The following is a 13,883-nucleotide window of genomic DNA, read 5'->3' as shown; positions in this document are numbered from 1 at the left end:
CCACTTTGTTTACATACTCATCTCATGTGTATATACTGTACTCGATACCATCTACTGTATCTTGCCTATGCTGCTCTGTACCATCACTCATTCATATATCCTTATGTACATATTCTTTATCCCCTTACACTGTGTACAAGACAGTTTTGGAATTGTTAGTTAGATTACTTGTTGGTTATTACTGCATTGTCGGAACTTGAAGCACAAGCATTTCGCTACACTCGCATTAACATCTGCTAACCATGTGTATGTGACAAATAAAATTTGATTAGATTTGATTTGATTTGGAATCATCTGTAGTAAGATTGGGCATAGTAGGCTTCCATAGGTTTCTGACACTACACCCAGTGATTCCAGGCTCCTAATCATAATTTCACATTCATCATATAGCTGCCTCAATGCATTTAGATCAGAGGATTTCTTCACAGGTGTGAGATTCGGCAGCTAATCACAAGATCTTTCCTTCCAAATCTGCTCTTGAGTAGAGCGATTGCATTATCATAGTTACTGTCTGTTGACATCAGTCCTGCTACTGCCTTTGCAGCTGGTCCAGTGAGATATGTTTTCAGATAGGTAAACTTCTCTTTATTACACAGTGAATCATTGTTGTGAATAGCAGTCTCATACGGGCTCCAAAACTCCTGCCACATACTGACATCTCCATAGAATTTTTGTAGCCTTACTGATTGTCTCTGTGATATGTTTGAGTTAGCGTCACTCACCCGGGCTGGTAGTGGATTGACGTCCTGTTTCTTCTTTATCACTCTTTGTGCACGGCTCTTCAGCATGATAACGCTCTTTATAATTCTCCGTGCATGCAATCTCTGCCTCCGATCCGTCCAATGACGTTAACTGTTCAATTCCACGATCAAGTTTAAACAAACTGTCCTCCTTAGCTGATAACAATTCCAACAATATACTCAAGTGATCGGTATCCGGATTTGACAGGGATATTTCCACGTCAATCTGATTCAAAATCCGTGTTGTTGCGCCTCGAATGGTACCCCGCTTTCGTCTCATCCTTTCTGCTTCATGCTGACGTTCCTCCTCAGCCATTTCAGGCACTTCTTCGTCGCAGCTCATGTCCCGGTTTTCGGCACGAACATTTTTGATTTGCTAACTTCAAAGTAATGACTTGGGACGTCGTTTGATATGAAAGCTTCTTTTAGTAATAATACTTGTTCACGTTACATTTAACAACTTTAGATACTACAGAGCAATGCAGGTAAGATGCTAGCGGAAAGTCAGCTTAATCACTTTGCACCTGCACATAATTGGCGCGTTATCTCTCTCATTCCTGTCGCAAGGCATTCTGGAACTTGCAGTCAAAAAGCGTAATTCAATACAAACCAATACAATTACATGTGTAAATAACTGTAAAGAAATATCTTTAGATACTGCTCAATGAATTAACTTAAACATTAACTCTGTAACACATTAAAGTTACAACAAGCTTTCATGAATACCTTATTTTGGAAATTAAAATACATGCACTGACTATAAGAAAACTCAGTTTACTTCTTGCAGGTATGTCAAGCAGAAGTTTCTGTAGTGTAGCTGTTATCACATGTGCTTAATGTGCAAAAGGTCCCCGGTTTGAACCTCTGTAAGTAATATGATCAAATTTTTTGGTTCTAGTCAGGATTCTAGCAGCTGTATTTAGCACTAACTGAAGTTTATTTAGTGCTTTATCCGGGTAGCCGGAAAGTAGAGCATTGCAGCAGTCTAACCTAGAAGTGACAAAAGCATGGATGAATTTTTCTGCATCATTTTTGGACAGAAAGTTTCTGATTTTTTCAATGTTACGTAGATGGAAAAAAAGCTGTCCTTGAGATGGTCTTGATATGTTCTTCAAAAGAGAGATCAGGGTCCAGAGTAACGCCGAGGTCCTTCACAGTTTTATTTGAGACGACTGTACAACCATTAAGATTAATTGTCAGATTCAACAGAAGATCTCTTTGTTTCTTGGGACCTAGATCAAGCATCTCTGTTTTGTCCGAGTTTAAAAGTAGAAAGTTTGTAGCCATCCACTTCCTTATGTCTGAAACACATGCTTCTAGCAAGGGCAATTTTGGGGCTTCACCATGTTTCATTGAAATGTACAGCTGTGTGTCATCCGCATAGCAGTGAAAGTTAACATTATGTTTTCGAATAACATCCCCAAGAGGTAAAATATATAGTGAAAACAATAGTGACACATGACACATGTGAGAAGTACTGTATTTGTAACAGAGAATTTTCATAAATGCATTATGTTGGAATTTAGAATTTGTGCGATGAATATATGTTCAATTTGGTTTACTCCACAGTAATAATTCTAGCAGCAGTTTCTCTAGTTTAGTAGTTATCAAGATTGCTTTACACACGAATGGTCCCTGGTTCAAAACCTGGCAGAAACAGTTCTCTTTGACACATGCAATTAGTGCTGTATCAACAACAGATAATATATATTCTCATGAATGGCTTTTTTTGGAAATTCGAATACATGCAATGAATATCTGTAAAACTCGGGTTACTCCTTGCTGATAATATTAGCAGCAGTTTCTGTAGTGTAGTGGTTATCACGTTCGCTTTACACGCGAAAAGTCCCTGGTTCGAAACTGGGTGGAAACAGTCCTCTTTGACACATGCGGTAAGTACCGTATTTATAAAAGAGATGAGTTGCTTTCATAAATACCTTATTTTGGAAATTCAAATACATGCTCTGACTATAAGAAAATTCAGTTTACTTCTTGCAGCTATCTCAAGCAGAAGTTTCTGTAATGTAGCTCTTATCATGTGCGCTTAACATGCAAAAGGTCCCTGGTTTGAACCTCTGTGGAAACAGCACTCGTTGATACATTCAATAAGTACCATTGTTGAAACTGAAAAATACATTTTTCATTAATGCCTTCCTTTGGGAATCAAAAGACTCCATAGCCTAGTGGTTATCATGTTCACTTAAGACGCAAAATGTATACTTTTCGATGCTGGGCGGAAACAGAGGTCTCTGACACATGTGAGTAGTACTGTATTTGTAACAGAGAATTTTCATAAATGCATTATGTTGGAATTTCGAATTTGTGCGATGAATATATGTACAATTTGGTTTACTGCACAGTAATAATTCTAGCAGCAGTTTCTCTAGTTTAGTTGTTATCAAGTTTGCTTTACACACGAATGGTCCCCGGTTCGAAGCCGGGCCGAAACAGTTCTCTTTGACAAATCCAGTAAGTACTGTATTTGTAACAGAGAATAATTGTTCTAATAAATGCCGTATTTTGGAAATTCGAATACATGCAATAAATATTTGTAAAATTTGGTTTACTCCTTGCTGGTAACTAATGCAGCAGTTTCTGTAGTGTAGCAGTTATCACTTGCGCTTAACATGCAAAAGGTCCCTGGTTTGAACCTCTGTGGAAACAGCACTCGTTGATACATTCAATAAGTACCATTGTTGAAACTGAAAAATACATTTTTCATTAATGCCTTCCTTTGGGAATCAAAAGACTCCATAGCCTAGTGGTTATCAAGTTCACTTAAGAAGCAAAACGTATACTTTTCGATGCTAGGCGGAAATATTCATGCAATGAATATCTGTAAAACTCGGGTTGCTCCTTGCTGATAATACTAGCAGCAGTTTCTGTAGTGTAGTGGTTATCACGTTCGCTTTACACGCGAAAGGTCCCTGGTTCGAAACCGGGCGGAAACAGTCCTCTTTGATACATGCAGTAAGTACCGTATTTATAAAAGAGATGAGTTGCTTTCATATCAAGTTCACTTAAGACGCAAAATGTATACTTTTCGATGCTGGGCGGAAACAGAGGTCTCTGACACATGTGACAAGTACTGTATTTGTAACAGAGAATTTTCATAAATGCATTATGTTGGAATTTCGAATTCGTGTGATGAATATATGTACAATTTGGTTTCCTCCACAGTAATAATTCCAGCAGCAGTTTCTCTAGTTTAGTAGTTATCAAGATTGCTTTACACACGAATGGTCCCCGGTTTGAAACCGGGTGGAAACAGTCCTCTTTGACACATGCAGTAAGTAACGTATTTATAAAAGAGATGAGTTGCTTTCATAAATACCTTATTTTGGAAATTCAAATACAAGCACTGACTATAAAAAAATTCAGTTTACTTCTTGAAGGTATCTCAAGCAGAAGTTTCTGTAATGTAGCTCTTATCACGTGCGCTTAACATGCAAAAGGTCCCTGGTTTGAACCTCTGTGGAAACAGCACTCGTTGATACATTCAATAAGTACCATTGTTGAAACTGAAAAATACATTTTTCATTAATGCCTTCCTTTGGGAATCAAAAGATTCCATATCCTAGTGGTTATCAAGTTCACTTAAGAAGCAAAATGTATACTTTTCGATGCTGGGCGGAAACAGAGGTCTCTGACACATGTGAGAAGTACTGTATTTGTAACAGAGAATTTTCATAAATGCATTATGTTGGAATTTCGAATTCGTGCGATGAATATCTGTAAAACTCGGGTTGCTCCTTGCTGATAATACTAGCAGCAGTTTCTGTAGTGTACGAACTTGAACGAACTTTATTTAACTCTCTGCAAACTGGAAACAATTTATCCGGAGGCTGCATTCATTGTAGCTGGGGATTTTAACAAGGCTAATCTGAAAACAAGACTCCCCAAATTTTATCAGCATATCGATTGCGTAACCAGGGGAGGAAAGACCTTGGACCATTGTTACTCTAACTTCCGCGACGCATATAAGGCCCTGCCCCGCCCCCCTTTCGGAAAAGCTGACCACGACTCCATTTTGTTGATCCCTGCCTACAGACAGAAACTAAAACAAGAGGCTCCCACGCTGAGGTCTGTCCAACGCTGGTCCGACCAAGCTGACTCCACACTCCAAGACTGCTTCCATCACGTGGACTGGGAGATGTTTCGTATTGCGTCAGATAACAACATTGACGAATACGCTGATTCGGTGTGCGAGTTCATTAGAACGTGCGTTGAAGATGTCGTTCCCATAGCAACGATTAAAACATTCCCTAACCAGAAACCGTGGATTGATGGCAGCATTCGTGTGAAACTGAAAGCGCGAACCACTGCTTTTAATCAGGGCAAGGTGTCTGGTAACATGACCGAATACAAACAGTGCAGCTATTCCCTCCGCAAGGCTATCAAACAAGCTAAGCGCCAGTACAGAGACAAAGTAGAATCTCAATTCAACGGCTCAGACACAAGAGGCATGTGGCAGGGTCTACAGTCAATCACGGACTACAGGAAGAAACCCAGCCCAGTCACGGACCAGGATGTCTTGCTCCCAGGCAGACTAAATAACTTTTTTGCCCGCTTTGAGGACAATACAGTGCCACTGACACGGCCTGCAACGAAAACATGCGGTCTCTCCTTCACTGCAGCCGAGGTGAGTAAGACATTTAAACGTGTTAACCCTCGCAAGGCTGCAGGCCCAGATGGCATCCCCAGCCGCGCCCTCAGAGCATGCGCAGACCAGCTGGCCGGTGTGTTTACGGACATATTCAATCAATCCCTATACCAGTCTGCTGTTCCCACATGCTTCAAGAGGGCCACCATTGTTCCTGTTCCCAAGAAAGCTAAGGTAACTGAGCTAAATGACTACCGCCCCGTAGCACTCACATCCGTCATCATGAAGTGCTTTGAGAGACTAGTCAAGGACCATATCACCTCCACCCTACCTGACACCCTAGACCCACTCCAATTTGCTTACCGCCCAAATAGGTCCACAGACGATGCAATCTCAACCACACTGCACACTGCCCTAACCCATCTGGACAAGAGGAATACCTATGTGAGAATGCTGTTCATCGACTACAGCTCGGCATTCAACACCATAGTACCCTCCAAGCTCGTCATCAAGCTCGAGACCCTGGGTCTCGACCCCGCCCTGTGCAACTGGGTACTGGACTTCCTGACGGGCCGCCCCCAGGTGGTGAGGGTAGGCAACAACATCTCCTCCCCGCTGATCCTCAACACTGGGGCCCCACAAGGTTGCGTTCTGAGCCCTCTCCTGTACTCCCTGTTCACCCACGACTGCGTGGCCACGCACGCCTCCAACTCAATCATCAAGTTTGCGGACGACACAACAGTGGTAGGCTTGATTACCAACAACGATGAGACGGCCTACAGGGAGGAGGTGAGGGCCCTCGGAGTGTGGTGTCAGGAAAACAACCTCACACTCAACGTCAACAAAACTAAGGAGATGATTGTGGACTTCAGGAAACAGCAGAGGGAACACCCCCCTATCCACATCGATGGAACAGTAGTGGAGAGGGTAGCAAGTTTTAAGTTCCTCGGCATACACATCACAGACAAACTGAATTGGTCCACTCACACAGACAGCATCGTGAAGAAGGCGCAGCAGCGCCTCTTCAACCTCAGGAGGCTGAAGAAATTCGGCTTGTCACCAAAAGCACTCACAAACTTCTACAGATGCACAATCGAGAGCATCCTGGCGGGCTGTATCACCGCCTGGTATGGCAACTGCACCGCCCTCAACCGTAAGGCTCTCCAGAGGGTAGTGAGGTCTGCACAACGCATCACCGGGGGCAAACTACCTGCCCTCCAGGACACCTACACCACCCGATGTCACAGGAAGGCCATAAAGATCATCAAGGACATCAACCACCCGAGCCACTGCCTGTTCACCCCGCTATCATCCAGAAGGCGAGGTCAGTACAGGTGCATCAAAGCTGGGACCGAGAGACTGAAAAACAGCTTCTATCTCAAGGCCATCAGACTGTTAAACAGCCACCACTAACACTGAGTGGCTGCTGCCAACACACTGACACTGACTCAACTCCAGCCACTTTAATAATGGGAATTGATGGGAAATGATGTAAATATATCACTAGCCACTTTAAACAATGCTACCTTATATAAATGTTACTTACCCTACATTATTCATCTCATACGCATACGTATATACTGTACTCTATATCATCGACGGTATCCTTATGTAATACATGTATCACTAGCCACTTTATACTATACTATGCCACTTTGTTTACATACTCATCTCATTTGTACATACTGTACCCGATACCATCTACTGTATCTTGCCTATGCTGCTCTGTACCATCACTCATTCATATATCCTTATGTACATATTCTTTATCCCCTTACACTGTGTACAAGACAGTAGTTTTGGAATTGTTAGTTAGATTACTTGTTATTACTGCATTGTCGGAACTAGAAGCACAAGCATTTCGCTACACTCGCATTAACATCTGCTAACCATGTGTATGTGACAAATAAAATTTGATTTGATTTGATTTGATTTTATCACGTTCGCTTTACACGCGAAAGGTCCCTGGTTCGAAACCGGGCGGAAACAGTTCTCTTTGACAAATCCAGTAAGTAGTGTATTTGTAACAGAGAATAATTGTTCTAATAAATGCCGTATTTTGGAAATTCGAATACATGCAATAAATATTTGTAAAATTTGGTTTACTCCTTGCTGGTAACAAATGCAGCAGTTTCTGTAGTGTAGTGTTTATCATGTTCGTCTTACATGCGAAAGGTCTGTGGTTCAAAACCTGGCAGAAACAGTGCTCTTTGACACATGCAGTTAGTGCTGTATCAACAACAGAGAATATATCTTCTCATAAATGGCTTTTTTTGGAAATTCGAATACATGCAATGAATATCTGTAAAACTCGGGTTACTCCTTGCTGATAATACTAGCAGCAGTTTCTGTAGTGTAGTGGTTATCATGTTCGCTTTACACGCGAAAGGTACCTGGTTTGAAACCGGGCGGAAACAGTCCTCTTTGACACATGCAGTAAGTAGTGTATTTGTCACAGAGAATAGTTGTTCTAATAAATGGCTTTTTTTGGAAATTCGAATACATGCAATGAATATCTGTTCTCTTTGACAAATCCAGTAAGTAACATATTTATAACAGAGAATAATTGTTCTAATAAATGCCGTATTTTGGAAATTCGGTTTACTCCTTGCTGGTAACTAATGCAGCAGTTTCTGTAGTGTAGTGGTTATCACGTTAGTCTTACATGCGAAAGGTCTGTGGTTCAAAACCTGGCAGAAACAGTCCTCTTTGACACATGCAGTAAGTAACGTATTTATAAAAGAGATGAGTTGCTTTCATAAATACCTTATTTTGGAAATTCAAATACATGCACTGACTATAAAAAAATTCAGTTTACTTCTTGCAGGTATCTCAAGCAGAAGTTTCTGTAATGTAGCTCTTATCACGTGCGCTTAACATGCAAAAGGTCCCTGGTTTGAACCTCTGTGGAAACAGCACTCGTTGATACATTCAATAAGTACCATTGTTGAAACTGAAAAATACATTTTTCATTAATGCCTTCCTTTGGGAATCAAAAGATTCCATATCCTAGTGGTTATCAAGTTCACTTAAGAAGCAAAATGTATACTTTTCGATGCTAGGCGGAAACAGAGGTCTCTGACACATGTGAGAAGTACTGTATTTGTAACAGAGAATTTTCATAAATGCATTATGTTGGAATTTCGAATTCGTGCGATGAATATCTGTAAAACTCGGGTTGCTCCTTGCTGATAATACTAGCAGCAGTTTCTGTAGTGTAGTGGTTATCACGTTCGCTTTACACGCGAAAGGTCCCTTGTTCGAAACCGGGCGGAAACAGTTCTCTTTGACAAATCCAGTAAGTACTGTATTTGTAACAGAGAATAATTGTTCTAATAAATGCCGTATTTTGGAAATTCGAATACATGCAATAAATATTTGTAAAATTCGGTTTACTCCTTGCTGGTAACTAATGCAGCAGTTTCTGTAGTGTAGTGGTTATCACGTTCGTCTTACATGCGAAAGGTCTGTGGTTCAAAACCTGGCAGAAACAGTGCTCTTTGACACATGCAGTTAGAGCTGTATCAACAACAGAGAATTGTCATGAATGGCTTTTTTTGGAAATTCGAATACATGCAATGAATATCTGTAAAACTCGGGTTACTCCTTGCTGATAATTCTAGCAGCAGTTTCTCTAGTTTAGTAGTTATCAAGTTTGCTTTACACACGAATGGTCCCCGGTTCTAAGCCGGGCGGAAACAGTTCTCTTTGACAAATCCAGTAAGTAGTGTATTTGTTACAGAGAATAGTTGTTCTAATAAATGGCTTTTTCTGGAAATTCGAATACATGCAATGAATATCTGTAAAACTCGGGTTGCTCCTTGCTGATAATACCAGCAGCAGTTTCTGTAGTGTAGTGGTTATCACGTTCGCTTTACACGCGAAAGGTCCCTGGTTCGAAACCGGGCGGAAACAGTTCTCTTTGACAAATCCAGTAAGTAGTGTATTTGTAACAGAGAATAATTGTTCTAATAAATGCCGTATTTTGGAAATTCGAATACATGCAATAAATATTTGTAAAATTTGGTTTACTCCTTGCTGGTAACTAATGCAGCAGTTTCTGTAGTGTAGTGGTTATCAAGTTCGTCTTACATGCGAAAGGTCTGTGGTTCAAAACCTGGCAGAAACAGTGCTCTTTGACACATGCAGTTAGTGCTGTATCAACAACAGAGAATATATCTTCTCATAAATGGCTTTTTCTGGAAATTCGAATACATGCAATGAATATCTGTAAAACCCGGGTTGCTCCTTGCTGATAATACCAGCAGCAGTTTCTGTAGTGTAGTGGTTATCACGTTCGCTTTACACACGAAAGGTCCCTGGTTCGAAACTGGGCGGAAACTGAGTGTATTTGTAACAGAGAATAATTGTTCTAATAAATGCCGTATTTTGGAAATTCGAATACATGCAATAAATATTTGTAAAATTTGGTTTACTCCTTGCTGGTAACTAATGCAGCAGTTTCTGTAGTGTAGCAGTTATCACTTGCGCTTAACATGCAAAAGGTCCCTGGTTTGAACCTCTGTGGAAACAGCACTCGTTGATACATTCAATAAGTACCATTGTTGAAACTGAAAAATACATTTTTCATTAATGCCTTCCTTTGGGAATCAAAAGATTCCATAGCCTAGTGGTTATCAAGTTCACTTAAGAAGCAAAACGTATACTTTTCGATGCTAGGCGGAAATATTCATGCAATGAATATCTGTAAAACTCGGGTTGCTCCTTGCTGATAATACTAGCAGCAGTTTCTGTAGTGTAGTGGTTATCACGTTCGCTTTACACGCGAAAGGTCCCTGGTTCGAAACCGGGCGGAAACAGTCCTCTTTGATACGTACCGTATTTATAAAAGAGATGAGTTGCTTTCATATCAAGTTCACTTAAGACGCAAAATGTATACTTTTCGATGCTGGGCGGAAACAGAGGTCTCTGACACATGTGACAAGTACTGTATTTGTAACAGAGAATTTTCATAAATGCATTATGTTGGAATTTCGAATTCGTGTGATGAATATATGTACAATTTGGTTTCCTCCACAGTAATAATTCCAGCAGCAGTTTCTCTAGTTTAGTAGTTATCAAGATTGCTTTACACACGAATGGTCCCCGGTTTGAAACCGGGTGGAAACAGTCCTCTTTGACACATGCAGTAAGTAACGTATTTATAAAAGAGATGAGTTGCTTTCATAAATACCTTATTTTGGAAATTCAAATACATGCACTGACTATAAAAAAATTCAGTTTACTTCTTGCAGGTATCTCAAGCAGAAGTTTCTGTAATGTAGCTCTTATCACGTGCGCTTAACATGCAAAAGGTCCCTGGTTTGAACCTCTGTGGAAACAGCACTCGTTGATACATTCAATAAGTACCATTGTTGAAACTGAAAAATACATTTTTCATTAATGCCTTCCTTTGGGAATCAAAAGATTCCATATCCTAGTGGTTATCAAGTTCACTTAAGAAGCAAAATGTATACTTTTCGATGCTAGGCGGAAACAGAGGTCTCTGACACATGTGAGAAGTACTGTATTTGTAACAGAGAATTTTCATAAATGCATTATGTAGGAATTTCGAATTCGTGCGATGAATATCTGTAAAACTCGGGTTGCTCCTTGCTGATAATACTAGCAGCAGTTTCTGTAGTGTAGTGGTTATCACGTTCGCTTTACACGCGAAAGGTCCCTGGTTCGAAACCGGGCGGAAACAGTTCTCTTTGACAAATCCAGTAAGTACTGTATTTGTAACAGAGAATAATTGTTCTAATAAATGCCGTATTTTGGAAATTCGAATACATGCAATAAATATTTGTAAAATTTGGTTTACTCCTTGCTGGTAACAAATGCAGCAGTTTCTGTAGTGTAGTGTTTATCACGTTCGTCTTACATGCGAAAGGTCTGTGGTTCAAAACCTGGCAGAAACAGTGCTCTTTGACACATGCAGTTAGTGCTGTATCAACAACAGAGAATATATCTTCTCATAAATGGCTTTTTTTGGAAATTCGAATACATGCAATGAATATCTGTAAAACTCGGGTTACTCCTTGCTGATAATACTAGCAGCAGTTTCTGTAGTGTAGTGGTTATCATGTTCGCTTTACACGCGAAAGGTACCTGGTTTGAAACCGGGCGGAAACAGTCCTCTTTGACACATGCAGTAAGTAGTGTATTTGTTACAGAGAATAGTTGTTCTAATAAATGGCTTTTTTTGGAAATTCGAATACATGCAATGAATATCTGTTCTCTTTGACAAATCCAGTAAGTAACATATTTATAACAGAGAATAATTGTTCTAATAAATGCCGTATTTTGGAAATTCGAATACATGCAATAAATATTTGTAAAATTTGGTTTACTCCTTGCTGATAACTAATGCAGCAGTTTCTGTAGTGTAGTGTTTATCACGTTCGTCTTACATGCGAAAGGTCTGTGGTTCAAAACCTGGCAGAAACAGTGCTCTTTGACACATGCAGTTAGTGCTGTATCGACAACAGAGAATATATCTTCTCATGAATGTTTTTTTTTGGAAATTCGAATACATGCAATGAATATATGTAAAACTTGGGTTACTCCTTGCTGATAATACTAGCAGCAGTTTCTGTAGTGTAGTGGTTATCATGTTCGCTTTACATGCGAAAAGTCCCTGGTTCGAAACCGGGTGGAAACAGTCCTCTTTGACACATGCAGTAAGTACCGTATTTATAAAAGAGATGAGTTGCTTTCATAAATACCATATTTTGGAAATTCAAATACATGCACTGACTATAAGAAAACCCATTTTCATTCTTGCAGGTATCTCAAGCAGAAGTTTCTGTAGTGTAGCAGTTATCACGTGCGCTTAACATGCAAAAGGTCCCTGGTTTGACCCTCTGTAGAAACAGCACTCGTTGATACATTCAATAAGTACCATTGTTGAAACTGAAAAATACATTTTTCATTAATGCCTTCCTTTGGGAATCAAAAGATTCCATAGCCTAGTTGTTATCAAGTTCACTTAAGACGCAAAATGTATACTTTTCGATGCTGGGCGGAAACAGAGGTCTCTGACACATGTGAGAAGTACTGTATTTGTAACAGAGAATTTTCATAAATGCATTATGTTGGAATTTCGAATTTGTGCGATGAATATATTTACAATTTGGTTTACTCCACAGTAATAATTCTAGCAGCAGTTTCTCTAGTTTAGTAGTTATCAAGATTGCTTTACACACGAATGGTCCCTGGTTCGAAGCCGGGCGGAAACAGTTCTCTTTCACAAATCCAGTAAGTAGTGTATTTGTTACAGAGAATAGTTGTTCTAATAAATGGCTTTTTTTGGAAATTTGAATACATGCAATGAATATCTGTAAAACTCGGGTTGCTCCTTGCTGATAATACTAGCAGCAGTTTCTGTAGTGTAGTGGTTATCACATTCGCTTTACACGCGAAAGGTCCCTGGTTCGAAACCGGGCGGAAACAGTCCTCTTTGATACATGCAGTAAGTACCGTATTTATAAAAGAGATGAGTTGCTTTCATATCAAGTTCACTTAAGACGCAAAATGTATACTTTTCGATGCTGGGCGGAAACAGAGGTCTCTGACACATGTGACAAGTACTGTATTTGTAACAGAGAATTTTCATAAATGCATTATGTTGGAATTTCGAATTCGTGTGATGAATATATGTACAATTTGGTTTCCTCCACAGTAATAATTCCAGCAGCAGTTTCTCTAGTTTAGTAGTTATCAAGATTGCTTTACACACGAATGGTCCCCGGTTTGAAACCGGGTGGAAACAGTCCTCTTTGACACATGCAGTAAGTAACGTATTTATAAAAGAGATGAGTTGCTTTCATAAATACCTTATTTTGGAAATTCAAATACAGTTTCTGTAGTGTAGTGTTTATCACGTTCGTCTTACATGCGAAAGGTCTGTGGTTCAAAACCTGGCAGAAACAGTGCTCTTTGACACATGCAGTTAGTGCTGTATCAACAACAGAGAATATATCTTCTCATAAATGGCTTTTTTTGGAAATTCGAATACATGCAATGAATATCTGTAAAACTCGGGTTACTCCTTGCTGATAATACTAGCAGCAGTTTCTGTAGTGTAGTGGTTATCATGTTCGCTTTACACGCGAAAGGTACCTGGTTTGAAACCGGGCGGAAACAGTCCTCTTTGACACATGCAGTAAGTAGTGTATTTGTTACAGAGAATAGTTGTTCTAATAAATGGCTTTTTTTGGAAATTCGAATACATGCAATGAATATCTGTTCTCTTTGACAAATCCAGTAAGTAACATATTTATAACAGAGAATAATTGTTCTAATAAATGCCGTATTTTGGAAATTCAACAGAGAATATATCTTCTCATAAATGGCTTTTTTTGGAAATTCGAATACATGCAATGAATATCTGTAAAATTTGGTTTACTCCTTGCTGATAACTAATGCAGCAGTTTCTGTAGTGTAGTGTTTATCACGTTCGTCTTACATGCGAAAGGTCTGTGGTTCAAAACCTGGCAGAAACAGTGCTCTTTGACACATGCAGTTAGTGCTGTATC

General features: G+C 39.7%; 13 non-coding genes across 13 annotated transcripts; all 13 read left to right on the top strand.

Moving 5' to 3' along the window:
- The first annotated feature begins 2,540 nt into the window (after positions 1 to 2,540).
- Positions 2,541 to 2,613, top strand: trnav-uac. The gene has a single exon. It is a non-coding gene; the product is annotated as a tRNA-Val (tRNA).
- A 1,005-nt stretch (positions 2,614 to 3,618) lies between these two features.
- trnav-uac lies at positions 3,619 to 3,691 on the top strand. Its single transcript has one exon. It is a non-coding gene; the product is annotated as a tRNA-Val (tRNA).
- Positions 3,692 to 7,687: 3,996 nt separating this feature from the next.
- On the top strand, positions 7,688 to 7,760 carry trnav-uac. Its single transcript has one exon. It is a non-coding gene; the product is annotated as a tRNA-Val (tRNA).
- Positions 7,761 to 8,549: 789 nt separating this feature from the next.
- trnav-uac lies at positions 8,550 to 8,622 on the top strand. Its single transcript has one exon. It is a non-coding gene; the product is annotated as a tRNA-Val (tRNA).
- Positions 8,623 to 8,763: 141 nt separating this feature from the next.
- On the top strand, positions 8,764 to 8,836 carry trnav-uac. The gene has a single exon. It is a non-coding gene; the product is annotated as a tRNA-Val (tRNA).
- A 349-nt stretch (positions 8,837 to 9,185) lies between these two features.
- trnav-uac lies at positions 9,186 to 9,258 on the top strand. The gene has a single exon. It is a non-coding gene; the product is annotated as a tRNA-Val (tRNA).
- A 355-nt stretch (positions 9,259 to 9,613) lies between these two features.
- Positions 9,614 to 9,686, top strand: trnav-uac. The gene has a single exon. It is a non-coding gene; the product is annotated as a tRNA-Val (tRNA).
- A 404-nt stretch (positions 9,687 to 10,090) lies between these two features.
- On the top strand, positions 10,091 to 10,163 carry trnav-uac. Its single transcript has one exon. It is a non-coding gene; the product is annotated as a tRNA-Val (tRNA).
- An 814-nt stretch (positions 10,164 to 10,977) lies between these two features.
- On the top strand, positions 10,978 to 11,050 carry trnav-uac. Its single transcript has one exon. It is a non-coding gene; the product is annotated as a tRNA-Val (tRNA).
- A 355-nt stretch (positions 11,051 to 11,405) lies between these two features.
- trnav-uac lies at positions 11,406 to 11,478 on the top strand. Its single transcript has one exon. It is a non-coding gene; the product is annotated as a tRNA-Val (tRNA).
- A 456-nt stretch (positions 11,479 to 11,934) lies between these two features.
- trnav-uac lies at positions 11,935 to 12,007 on the top strand. Its single transcript has one exon. It is a non-coding gene; the product is annotated as a tRNA-Val (tRNA).
- Positions 12,008 to 12,725: 718 nt separating this feature from the next.
- trnav-uac lies at positions 12,726 to 12,798 on the top strand. The gene has a single exon. It is a non-coding gene; the product is annotated as a tRNA-Val (tRNA).
- Positions 12,799 to 13,418: 620 nt separating this feature from the next.
- trnav-uac lies at positions 13,419 to 13,491 on the top strand. The gene has a single exon. It is a non-coding gene; the product is annotated as a tRNA-Val (tRNA).
- The last annotated feature ends 392 nt before the right edge of the window (positions 13,492 to 13,883 follow it).

Source organism: Oncorhynchus mykiss, chromosome 23 (assembly GCF_013265735.2).
Source record: "Oncorhynchus mykiss isolate Arlee chromosome 23, USDA_OmykA_1.1, whole genome shotgun sequence".
Lineage (NCBI taxonomy): Eukaryota > Metazoa > Chordata > Actinopteri > Salmoniformes > Salmonidae > Oncorhynchus > Oncorhynchus mykiss.
This window is presented reverse-complemented; position numbering and strand designations above follow the sequence as displayed.